The 13,493-nt window shown below is 43.2% G+C and overlaps 1 protein-coding gene across 1 annotated transcript in view; it reads left to right on the top strand.

Moving 5' to 3' along the window:
* The window catches only part of LOC143934479 (G protein-activated inward rectifier potassium channel 4-like), a 119,845-nt gene that overhangs the window by 47,346 nt on the left and 59,006 nt on the right, over positions 1 to 13,493 (top strand). The gene's annotated exons all lie outside the window — the stretch shown is intronic.

The following is a 13,493-nucleotide window of genomic DNA, read 5'->3' as shown; positions in this document are numbered from 1 at the left end:
GACTCGTTCCGTCGGACCTTTGCTGTCAAAAAGTCTGGTCGTGTGTACGCGGCATTAGGGGTAGATCTGAAATGAGGGGAAGCTCTGATGCTTTTATCATCCAATCATGTGCAAGCTAAACTGCTGTTTTTAATTTTCCTTGCATGTCCCCCTCGGATCTACAGCTACTTTACTTCCAAGTGCACTTTCAGTGCAAAGTGGATTTTCCTTTAGTAAATAAACCCCACTGTTTCATATTTTAGGGTGATTTCTGAGCTGTAATGAATCTATTGTAGATTGTCAATTTTTGACATTATTTGGCATTAAAGTGGAGGTCCGCCCACCACTGCAAAAATTAAAAGCCAGCAGCTGCACATACTGCAGCTGCTGACTTTTAATAATCGGACACTTACCTGTCCTGGAGTCCAGCGATGTCGGGTGCATGCCGCATGCCACCTCCATTGCGAGTAAGGGAACCCGGCAGTAAAGCTTTACCTCTTCACGCTGGGAACCCTACTGCGCATGTGCAAGGCTCCTCTCTCCTACGGGCCCAGTGGCTGGGGAAGGAGGAGGAGGAGGGGGCCCGGGTGGTGACGTCAATACCCGCGGATGAGGCTCCCGGAAGTGGGAACAGGATACATGTGAAAGACAGGAATCCTGCCCCCCCCCCCCCCCGAAAGTTGCCAAATGTGGCACCGGAGGGGGGGGGGGAGGAGTACAATGAGCAGAAGTTCCACTTTTGGGTGAAATGCCGCTTTAAGGGGGGGTTGAGTTGCACTTTGGTTCATTTCAGCCAACTTGTGCTACTTTTTAAACTTTCTTTGATTACACAGTGCCTACTGATAATTTTGATAAATACAACATCTCAGTTTTGATACATTTACAATATGTAGGTTTCATTTTGCTTGGTGCCAATCTGTGAAGTTGAGGCGTATTTTCTACAACGTTGCCATATTTTATGGTCTACATTCATTCTTGAGTATACAAATGCACCAGTACCTGTCTCAAATGTTACGCATGTGTGTAAATGTCAGTTTGAGAGATATTTTGGGGGTTATTTACTAAAGGGAAATACAATTTGCACTGCAAATGCACTTGAAAATGCACTGAACGTGCACTTGGAAATAAAGTCGCTGTAGATCCGAGGGGGACATGTGAGGAAAATAAAAAACAGCATTTTAGCTTGCACATGATTGGATGATAAATCAGCAGAGCTTCCCCTCATTTCAGATCTAACCCTTAGATTTAGAGGGACTGCACTTCCAAGTGCACTTGCAGTGCAAAGTGGATTTGCCTTTCATAAATAACCCCCTTTGTGTTGCTAAAATGAATAGAAATAAAGTTACAAGCAAAACCAGCACCATAAGATTTTTATTTATTTTTTTGTGGTTCACAATTACATACATTTATGGATTGTGACAAAAAAACTGCAGGATATTTTGTGGAGAAGTCCGTAGGGGTGTTGTCTATGCAAAAATGCATTTAAAAGAGTGCGAACGAAAATCATTTTCCAGCCACTTTTTCCTTGTTCATCTTATGGCCTATTTAGAGCATTTAGAGATAAGGCTTAATGAGTTTAGAAATATTGCTTGATGAAAGAAAAGGAAGCCTAGTGCAAACCAAAAAGGTATTATAAAATAGATAATAAAAACAACAGCAAAAAAAGGGGAATAAAAACGAAAAGTACTTAATAAAGTTTTCCTTAAATTTAGTTCTGGTAGAGTCTACTTCAATGTAACATAAGTCTTATCAGATGTATCAGAGTCCTTGGTCCTTAGAATGACTCTCTATGTGTCATTTTGATGGAAAAGGATGCAACCCACTTTTCAGGTACCTGGGGAGGGAGTTGAAAAATGATATGACCCATTAAAATGTCTTAGCCCTTGTACACACGGTCGGACATTCCGACAACAAAATCCGTCAGATTTTGTCCCGACTGATTTTGTCCGAAACTTGTGTTGCATACAGACGGTCGGACAAAGTTGTCAGAAAATCCGATCGTACTTAACGTGATGACGTTATTTCGTTAGGATGGAAATACGTTCAGGCTAGTAGCCAATAGCTTTGGTCTAGGAATTTGATCTGAGCATGCGTGGCACTTTATCCGATCGGAATTCTCTACACATGATTGGACAAAGTCCGCTCGGATCATGTTGTCGAAATTTTTTTATAGCCCAGCTGGAAAATCTGGTCCGTCGGATAATCCGACGGAAACAGTCCGATGGAGCCCACACACTGTCGGATTATCCGACAACATCGGACATTGTCCGACCGTGTGTACAAGGGCTTAGGATGGGCTGGGGTGTGTAGAGGTGTAGAAGAGTTTTGTGGTAGCCTGCAGACCCTCCTTCAGATACAGTTTTCTAAGATCACATGCTACAATATAACAATCAAAATTTTATCGCTCAGCATAAAATTACCTTTTGAACAAGACCCGACTTGATATACTTCTTTATATGCCTTCCACAGAAGAAGAGATGTGATCCAATAGCCCTCTGTATCTTGAAATATAGGGGTATTTAATCATAAAATCATTGTAATCTTCTTTTACATTCAGGTGGATGATCATTATCAAAGTAATGTAATCAAGCCAGGAGCCTCTGTTTGGGCTCGTTGGCACTTGTGGCGGCCATTGCCGTCCCTCTAAAAAGCAATTTGCAGGGGATCACGACATCAAATTCTTAAAGGGGTCTGTGACTCAAAAAAGGCTAAAAAACACTGAGTTAAAGGATTTGTATTTTTGCCCATCCATTTTTAAGATTCACACAACTCTGCCACACAGCACAGCCCTCTATGGCAGGGCAGGAAATCAGCTTTTTCTCAGTGAAAGTTAAAGCGGTAGTAAATCACTGGATTTTTTTATTATTATTATTATTGTTAAACCTGCAAGGTAATGTCATAATGTGCTAGTATACATCACATACTAGCACAGTATGTGAAATTTACCTTAGAACGAAGCCCTCCAGAGGCACACTGTCACCGCTGAAGGTACTTCCATCTTCACTCGGTCTTCCTTCCGGGTGTGTGAGTGGCCGGGGCTGTGATGACGTCACTCCCACACATTCACTCGTGAGTCACTGTTTATGACACAGGACTCTGAAGGAACAGCGTGGGTACGCTTTTCCTTCAGAGCGCATGCGCCGGTGATAGGAGTTATTTACAGTACCAATAGGTAAGCCTTATTATAGGCTTATCTATAGGTAAAAATCATGCATAGGAGTTTACTCCCACTTTAACTACTTGTGGACCGCCCACCGTACATATAATGCGGCGGGGCGGCCACTATGTGCCAGATCACGTACCTAGTACATGCAAAGCAGGAACTTGGATCAGTGCCTTCCCATAGTAAAAGTACCTCCCTCGCAGTGAGAAAGCACAGGCTAGGCACACAGTCAACCCTTTGATTGCACCTTCCCAGCTATAGTGTATAGTGACAGTGCATATTTTTTTAGCGCTGATCACTGTAATAATATCACTGGTCCCCAAAAAATGTCAGTTATGCCGCGTACACACGATCAAATTGTTCGGCGGACTTGGTCTGGCAAACAATCCGCCGGACTTTATAACGAACTGACCGGCGATTTCTAACGCGATGACGTACAGCACGTACGACGGGACTAGAAAAGGGAAGTTCAATAGCCAGTAGCCAATAGCTTCCTTCTCGTACTTGCTTCTGAGCATGCGTCATTCTTAGTCGGTCGGACTAGCACACTGGCGAACGGATTGTCCGCTGAAACCCAAGTCCGGCGGACATATTTCGAGTCAAAACTACTTTCTAAATCCGCCGGACTTTTACGATGAAAAAGTCCGCTGGAGCCCACACACGTTCAAATTGTCTGGCGTACTGTGGTCCGGCGGACTAAGTCCACCGGACAATTCAATCGTGTGTATGCGGCATTAGTGTCCGATTTGGTTGTCGTAATTCCGCAGCCCTGCTATAAGTTACTGATTGCCGTCATTTCTAGTAAAATAAATAAAAAATAGATCCCATAGTTTGTAGATGCGATAACTTTTGCGTAAAACCAATCAACATGCGCTTATTGGAAAAAAAAAATTACCAAAAATATGTAACAGAATACATATTGGCCTACATTTTTCTATTTTTTACCTTTATTTGTTGGATATGTTTTATAGCAGAAAGTAAAAAATATAGTTATTTGGGTATAGTGTCGTACAAACACGCAATTGCCAGTTAAAATAACGCAGTGCCGTACCACAAAAAAAAGGCCTGATCATGAAGGGGGCTAAATCTTCCGGAGGTCAAGTGGTTAAATATTTATACACACACACACACACACACACACACACACACACACACACACACACACACACACACACACACACACACACACACACACACACACACACACACACACACACACACACACACACACACACACACACACACACACACACACACGTCTTGTCCCACAACCTGTGACTGGACAGTGAAAAGAGGAGCAGTGCACTGATGAGTTCACTCTCTGTCATTCTTCTGTCTCCTCCTATCAGCATGCTCCTTGTTATTACATGATCGCTGCAAATAAAAAATAAAAAAACAACATAAAAGACTCGCTATCAAACCATGAACTACGAAGGATATATAGTACGATGTGTTGCACGGGTCATGTGATCTGTGTGCACCGTGTAGAAGACACGTGAGTTGAGGATTGCGATGTGAGCCTGGACATTACCAGTTACAAATTAGAAGCTATAAATAGCAAATGCACCTTTAGCTGTGAAACCCAGAGACTTAAATCCTTCTGAAGGCAAATGTACAGAAGAAAATTGTGCTTCCCGAGCCGAACGGCCATTGATAAGCAATGGTTTTCCTCTCCGATCTGCAAAGTAATCTTAGCATTTGATGAGCTTCAGGCCTCATTTGGTGGGGATTACAGGACTCCATAATCCAGGCCCTAAACCTGTCCTCTTTCTGCATAGATTATACATGTGTCATTTACAGAGTGCCGCTCTGTGTTAATGAAGACCCTCTCTCCAGTACAAGGCAGCTTAGACACCAAAGCACAGATGTTGGGCATTTTTTTTTTTTTTTTATGTTGGCTATTATTTTAACAGAAAGGCTTTTATTGATATTATGTGCATCCCAGTCTGCTTTGTCTTTATTAATAGACATTTATATCAGTGTTTTGTGATTATACTCTATTTTCTATGTTGTGCTATGTTTATAACATTCCACGTGAGTTTTTTTTTTTTTTTTTTGGAGTCAAGAAAGAAAAAATTGGGGGAAAACACTGCGCTGAGGCCAAAAACTGAGGGTCAGCAGCTAACACCCAAACAAACAAAGTTTAGTGAAAATAAGAGAAAATTGGTGTAGCGCTAGTGAATCGATTAGTGAAAAACTCTAAAGCCCCGTACACACGAGAGGACTTATGTCCGACAGACCTCCAAAGGAGTTCCGCCGGAGTTCCGACGGAGTTCTGGCGGAGTTCTGGCGGACTTTTCGACCGAACGGACTTGGACACACACCATCACACCAAACTCCGACGGAGTCGAACGTGATGACGTACGACTGGATTCGAATAAGGAAGTTCATAGCCAGTAGCCAATAGCTGCCCTAGCGTCGGTTTTAGTCCGTCGGAGTAGCATACACACGAGCGGATTTTTCGAAGGGGACCGGGTCCGGCGGAGTTCCGTCGGGAAAATTTGAAGCATGCTTCATTTCTAAAGTCCGTCAGACTTTTGCGAAGCTAAAGTCCGTTGCAGCCCACACACGATCGGATAGTCTGACGGACTTTGGATGTTGAAAAGTCCGCTCGTGTGTACGGGGCTTAAGGCCGCGTACACACGGGAGGACTGTCTGCCCAACTTAGTCCGCTGAACAGTGTTTCAGCGGACAATCCGCTTGTGTGTGGGCTTCAGCTGACTTTTTCAGCGGACTGTCTGACGAACAAAGTCTTACGGAATTTCCGTAAGACAGTCCGTTCAAACTTGGTTTCAGCGGACAGTCCGCTCGTGTGTAGGCAAGTTGGACGGACTAAGTATGGCGCATGCTCAGAAAGGGTTTACACGGCCGAAGGTTGCATTGCAGTGTATTGGACGTCGTTTTTCTAGTCCCGTCGTACGTGCTGTACCCGTCATCACGCACGCTTTCAGCGGACTGTCTGCTCATCGTGTGTGGTCAAGTGCGTTCATGCAAATTTTGAATGGACTGTCTGTCGGATTGTCTGCCGAACTTAGTTGGGCAGACAATCCGCCCGTGTGTACGCGGCCTAAAGCTGTATATTAACCACTTGCAGACCGGACCATTTTGCTGGTCAAAGCCCAGACCACTTTTTGCGATTCGGCACTGCGTCGCTTTAACTGACAATTGCGCGGTCGTGCGACGTGGCTCCCAAACAAAATTGACGTCCTTTTTTCCCCCACAAATAGAGCTTTCTTTTGGTGGTATTTGATCACCCCTGCGGTTTTTATTTTTTGCGCTATAAACAAAAATAGAGCGACAATTTTGAAAAAAAACTCATTATTTTTTACTTTTTGTTATAATAAATATCCCCCAAAAATATATAAAAAAACATTTTTTTCCCTCAGTTTAGGCCGATACATATTCTTTTACATATTTTTGGTAAAAAAAAATCGCAATGAGCGATTATTGATTGGTTTGCGCAAAAGTTATAGCGTTTACAAAATAGGGATAGTTTTATAGCATTTTTTAAAATAATTTTTTATTATTTTTTTTACTAGTAACGGCGGCGATCAGCGATTTTTATTGTGACTGCGACATTGTGGGGGACCCATCGGACATTTATGACACATTTTTGGGACCATTGTCATTTATACAGTAATCACTGCTATATAAATGCAGTGATTCCTGTGTAAATGACACTGGCAGTGAAGGGGTTAACCGGTGGGTGGCAGTGTAGGGGTTAAGTGTTCCTAGGGGTGTGTTACTAACTGTGGGGGGGTTGGGCTTTCATTTAGTGAACACTGATCTCTGCTCCAATCACATGGAGCAGAGATCAGCGTCACTAGTTGCTAGGCCGAATGGAGAAATGCTGTTTACAACGGCACTTCTCCATTCGGCCGCTCCGTGAGACGATCGCGGGGATGCCCCCGGCGATCGAGTCCGCGGGTCCCGCGACCGGACTCACGGGGGTCCCGACCAGCGCGTGACAAAATGTGCAAAAATAAAAAATATAAAACAAAAATAAATGCAATTAATAATTCGCTAAATATGTGGATACAATATATAAATGCGCACAGATCTTTGATGGGTATCAGCAGCTGAAATATAAATCCCAGCAAACAGTCCACGTATGTTAGCTAGTGAAAAGTGTCAATGTTGGTCTTCCCAGCAATGGAATCAAGCGACCACACAATTCAATTCAACCTGGAACAACGACTTGTCTGGAGTGAATTAAAGAGAATTAAATACTCTTACCGGAGGAATTGGACACATCTGTCATATGACAGTGGGTCAAATGCGCTTGAAATCCTAGGTGGTATCGATCAGGAGTTATGCGTTGTTGGCAGGTCCCCGTTAGTCACCGCACTGTCTCCGGATTTCACGGTTCACTGGGACTCCTGATATCAGTGGCTGGATCATACGTCTCCAGGATCAACAAGGTCCAACTATTCACATTGGGGTGCCATCCAAAATATGGTAGATCATATAAAAAAAGGGGTTCAAAAAGAAGAAGGGCTCCAAATGGTGCAGGTCAGACGGTAACCAATAGGTTTATTAAAAAAAGTCATAAAAACCATGACATAAAAGCAATAAGTGATCACAAATTAAAATCGAACATAAGAAAAGCAATGTGGGGTACAAAATGCGAGCCCGACGCGTTTCAACAGCAAAAGGTCTTCAACAGGGGCATTTTTTTTTTTTTTACAGTAATGCCTCATACACACGATCAGAATTCTTGTCGGAAAAAGCTATGATGATTTTTCCGACGGAATTCCGCTCAAACTTGGCTTGCATACACACGGTCGCACAAAAGTTCGCTGAACTTTCGACCTTCAAGAACGCGGTGACGTACAACACTACGGCGAGCCGTGAAAATTAAGTTCTATGCTTCCGAGCATGCGTCGAATTGTTTCCGAGCATGGGTAGGAATTTTGCGCGTCGGAATTGCTACAGACGATCGGAATTTCCGTTTGAGCCCCCATTCACACCTATGTGAATTAGATGTGCGTTTCACCCGCATCTAATTCACATAGTAGGAGAATGTGACTGGCCCCCTATGGAGGCAGTTCAGATATCTCCGGGGCAGCTGCGGAGCGCACTGCAGAAAAAAAGCGTGCGTCTTTGGCTCAGTTTCAGGGCCGAATTCAGGCATAGAATCGGCCCAGATTCGTCCCTGAAACGGGGGAACAGGGATGAACAGCGCTCCTGTGCGTTCCGCAGCGTGTTATAGTGTGAACCTGGGCTAAAACTTTTTCCGTCGGAAAAATTGAGAACATGCTTTCAAAATTTTGCTGGCCGGAAATTCGGCCAGCAAAATTCCAATGGAGCATACACACGGTCGCATTTTCCGACGAGAAGCTCTCATCGGTCTTTTGCTGGCCGAATTTCCGATCGTGTGTACGCGGCATAAGTGTTATGGGGATAATATTTAAAAATGCGTTGGCAGTATAATAAGAACTGTTATAAAATTGCTGGTACATTAGATCTGGAAACCAACATTCATGCAAATATTTGTAGAAGCTTACAGTACAGGTAAAGATATACTGTATCAATTGATATTTTCTTTAACTGTAGAAATGTAAATATTGGCATACTGGGGGCTAGTATGTGACTATTTTAGATTAGTTAAAATGACACTAAGCAATATCCTCAGAGGTGTAACTAGAACCTTCAGGGCCCTGGTACAAGAAACCATGAAAGGCTCCCCTGACCTCTGTTGCACTTCCTGTCGGGCCGGGTGCCCTTCACCACTGATCCCACCCACTGGCCCTTTACTCCCATCTCAAGTCCCTTTAAAATCCCTGGATTACACTGATGCAGCTTATTATGCAACATAAAGTCACATAACAAATACATTCATTTCATTCACATTCATTTTATTTCAGGGGGCTTCCAGATTCTGATAAGCCCCCTGCTAGGGTTTTTGGCAAGAGTGCCTTTGTCAGCATCAGCATGGGGACACGGTACATTGGGGTGAGGGGGTGCAGAGCCCCCCCACCCCAAAGCACCCCCCATGTTGAGGGAATGTGGCCTGGTATGGTCAAGGAAGGGGGGGTGGGGGCGCTTGCTCCCACCTCCTTTCCAGAAGTGCTGGGTTGCATGTTCGGATAAAGGTCTGGTATTGATTTTGGGGGGACCCCAATGGCTTTTTTTTTTTATTGAAGTGGAGTTCCCCTTCAAGATCCATACCAGACTCAGAGGGCTGATTTTTTTATTTTTTTTATTTGGCGTGAGGTTTCCTCAATACCAGAAGCAAAGGAATAGTTTTAATTGGTCAAACGACAAGTCCCAATCAGCACAAAGTTGGATCCTGTTCATTGAAATCGGACCTGAAGTAGCAGGGCAAAGTTGGAACGGAAGTTGTTCGCCTTTCACGTCGAAGCAGTGTGAACATAACAATAACACCAAATTTACCACACCTGCTCCCCATTTACACCTGAGACCTTGTAACACTAACGAGTCACATGACACCGGGGAGGCTAATTGGGCCCAATTTAGACATTTTCACTTAGGGGTGTACTCACTTTTGTTGCCAGCGGTTTAGACATTAATGGCTGTGTGTTGAGTTATTTTGAGGGGACAGCAAATGTACACTGTTATACAAGCTGTACACTCACTACAAGCAAATTGTAATTTCTTCAGTGTTGTCACAAGAAAACCTAAAATAAAATATTTACAAAAATTTGAGGGGTGTACTCACTTTTGTGAGATTCTAAACTGTAAAAAATAACAGTGGTATTATTAACAATTAAAAACAATTACATATTCTTACAAATATCGTTAAAGTACAATGAAATCTCATGCATCTGGGCATTCATTTTTTATTCTACCTCTAAACACCCCTGCACATTAGCCTATGGGGGTTATTTACTAAAGGAAAATCCACTTTGCACTGCAAGTGCACTTGGAAGTGCAGTCGCTGTAGATCCGAGGGGGACATGCAAGGAAAATAAAAAACAGCATTTTAGCTTGTACATGATTGGATGATTAAATCAGCAGAGCTTCCACTCATTTCAGATCTACCCCTTAGATTTAGAGCGACTGCACTTCCAAGTGCACTTTCAGTGCAAAGTGGATTTGCATTTCGTAAATAACCCCCTATGTGTCAAAGTACACATAGGCATTTAGAGAAGTTTAGAAGCAGTGGCATTTAGAGGCAGAAAAAAAGCCCACAGCCAGTGCACCTAGGAGCAGTGGCGTGAAAAAATGTACATGCCTACAGGTTTGTAAAGGCGCGCTTATCGCTTGAACGTTAACTAATTTCAATGGCTAGAATAATTATAAGGAAAAAATGAATGGCCAATCACTTGACATGCCTAAGCGCTCAATTTACAAGCGCCCAGCATTATTTCTGCCAAAATGCTTCTGCCAAGAGGAAAGCAGTCTAGGAGACTTATCAAAACTTCCAGTGTGTATGAGGCCTAAAGGTTGATACTATATATATGACAACCTAAACAAATACCAAATCTAGTTAAATAAAGAACTTTGTTTCCTCTCCCTGACTGAGCTTAATCCTCCTTCATTTGTGTCTCACACATTCCCGATTCCCAGTCACTGCAGCTCTCAGTGGGGGGGTTTCAGCAACAGAGGCAGTGCTGTCAATCCAGAAAGGCAGGACTGGGGGTGGCAAGGCGCTTGTAGGGGCCCCCTAGCTGCTCCATGTAGCCAAACTCTCCTAGCTGGGACCCTTCAGTAAACAAGTCATCCTGGAACAGTTCCCAGTCCTGGTGCTCCATACAGACCCCTATGTATGCTACATATGTGCACAATGGCAGCTCTTAGAGTTAGACCCCCTTTGCTCCATGCCCTGATCCATATTTATGTCAACTCCCCACATGCCTGGGGCACACTCTCTTGCAGACCCTGCAATTTACTGTGGTTGAAAGTTAGGGCTCTGTAGATTTAGCCAAACTCCTTAGACCAATGAGACACAAGAGCCCAAGCACTTGGCACATGAAACATGAGGGGAGTTCTGCTCACAACTCCAAGAGGGTGACCAATTTCCCTAATCATCACAAGCTCCCAGGCCAGTCAGGTTTGCACTAGACATGGGCGCCGTCAATAAATTTGTTTTGTTCTGTTCCATTAAGGTTCACATTAAAATTAATTCGTACTTCGTATTTTGTGTCCGAAATTCGATTTCAATTCGTACGAAATACGAATTGTCGTTAGGTTCGTTAACTTGTACGAACGTTCGTTACGATGAATTTAAAGGCAAAAATATACCTCAATATGACAGTCGATGCTGATGGAAGTTCGGTTTTTATCCGAAATACGAAATTCCGTTGAAGAATTTCCTATCCGAAATACGAATTTTCGTTAGATGAGGGGCTCCCACCATCCCTGTGCTGTGCTGACTTCCTCCTGGGGATTCGTAAACAAAAGTTCATATTTCGTATAAAATTCGGACGCATGGCAATTCGTATTTCGGATCCTCCCGAATGCACAAATTTAGGGAAATTCGTACGAATTTGAGATTCGTACGAAACGAATCGCACATGTCTAGTTTGCACTTCACACATCAAAGGTTTTTGTCAGCTTTGCATTTTGCTTACCTTTCCCTCGGCTATACATTGCAATTTCTTTTAAACACATTGCTTGGGTTCTCTTGCATACATTGACAATAATGAAGAATTGTAGTAGCTTTTCATAAACTTTACTGAACATTGGTTCAGTAAAATGGTTTACAGGCATTCAATTGCCTAGTATAATTAAGAGAACTACAGTGGGGAGAACAAGTATTTGATACACTGCTTATTTTGCAGGTTTTCCTTCTTACAAAGCATGTAGAGGTCTGTCATTTTTATCATAGGTACTCTTCATCTGTGAGAGGTGGAATCTAAAACAAAAATCTGCAAAATCACATTGTATGATTTTTAAGTAATTAATTTGCATTTTATTGCATGACAAAACTATTTGATACATCAGAAAAGCAGAACTTAATATTTGGTACAGAAATCTTTGTTTGCAATTACAAAGATCATAGGTTTCCTGTCCTTCTTGACCAGGTTTGCACATACTGCAGCAGGGATTTAGGCCCATTCCTCCGTACAGACCTTCTACAGATCCTTCAGGCTTTGGGGCTGTCACTGGGCAATGTGGACTTTCAGCTCCCTCCAAAGATTTTCTATTGGGTTCAGGTCTGGAGACTGGGTAGGCCACTCCAAGACCTTGAGATGCTTCTTACAGAGCCACTCCTTAGTTGCCCTGGCTGTGTGTTGTGGGCCGTTGTCAAGCTGGAAGAACCAGCCACGACCCATATTCAGTGCTCTTACTGAGAAAAGGAGGTTGTTGGCCAAGATCTTGCGGTACATGGCTCCTTTTATCCTCCCCTCAATAGTGCAGTCGTCCTGTTCCCTTTGCAGAAAAGCAGCCCCAAAGAATGATGATTCCACCTCCATGCTTCACAGTTGGGATGGTGTTCTTGGGGTTGTACTCATCCTTCTTCAGCGACTGGAGTTTAGACCAAAAAGCTCTATTTTTGTCTCATCAGATCACATGACCTTCTCCCATTCCTCCCCTGGATTATCCAGATGGTCATTGGCAAACTTCAAACGGGCCTAGACATGCACTGACTTGAGCAGGGGGGATCTTGTGCGCGTTGCAGGATTTCAATCCATGACGGCGTAGTCTGTTACTAATGGTTTACTTTGAGACTGTGGTCCCAGCTCTCTTCAAATCATTGACCAGGTCCTGCCGTGTAGTTCTGGGCTGATCCCTCACCTTCCTCATGATCATTGATGCCCCACGAGGTGAGATCTTCCATGGAGCCTCAGACCGAGGGAGATTGACTGCCATCTTGAACTTCTTCCATTTTCTAATAAATGCACCAACAGTTGTTGCCTTCTCACCAAGCTGCTTGCCTTTTGTCCTGTAGCCCATCCCAGCCTTTTGCAGGTCTACAATTTTATCCCTGATGTCCTTACACCGCTCTTTGGTCTTGGCCATTGTGGAGAGGTTGGAGTCTGTTTGATTGGGTGTGTGGACAGGTGTCTTTTATACAGGTAACAAGTTCAAACGGATGCAGTTAATACAGGTAATGAGTGGAGAACAGGAGGGTTTCTTAAAGAAAAAATAACAGGTCTGTGAGAGCCAGAATTCTTACTGGTTGGTAGGTGATCAAATACTTATGTTATGCAATAAATGCAAATTAATTATTTTAAAATCATACGTGATTATACGTGAATATCATATGTGATTTTCTGGATTTTTGTTGTAGATTCCGTCTCTCACAGTTGAAGAGTACCTATGATAAAAATTACAGACCTCTACATGCTTTATAAGTAGGAAAACCTGCAAAATCGGCAATGTATCAAATACTTGTTCTCCCCGCTATATGTGATTGGAATTACAGATGCAAATGCGGCAC

This window comes from Lithobates pipiens, unplaced genomic scaffold, assembly GCF_037356315.1.
Source record: "Lithobates pipiens isolate NorthernLeopardFrog02 unplaced genomic scaffold, aLitPip1_a1.2 Scaffold_27, whole genome shotgun sequence".
Classification (NCBI taxonomy): Eukaryota; Metazoa; Chordata; class Amphibia; order Anura; family Ranidae; genus Lithobates; species Lithobates pipiens.
This window is presented reverse-complemented; position numbering and strand designations above follow the sequence as displayed.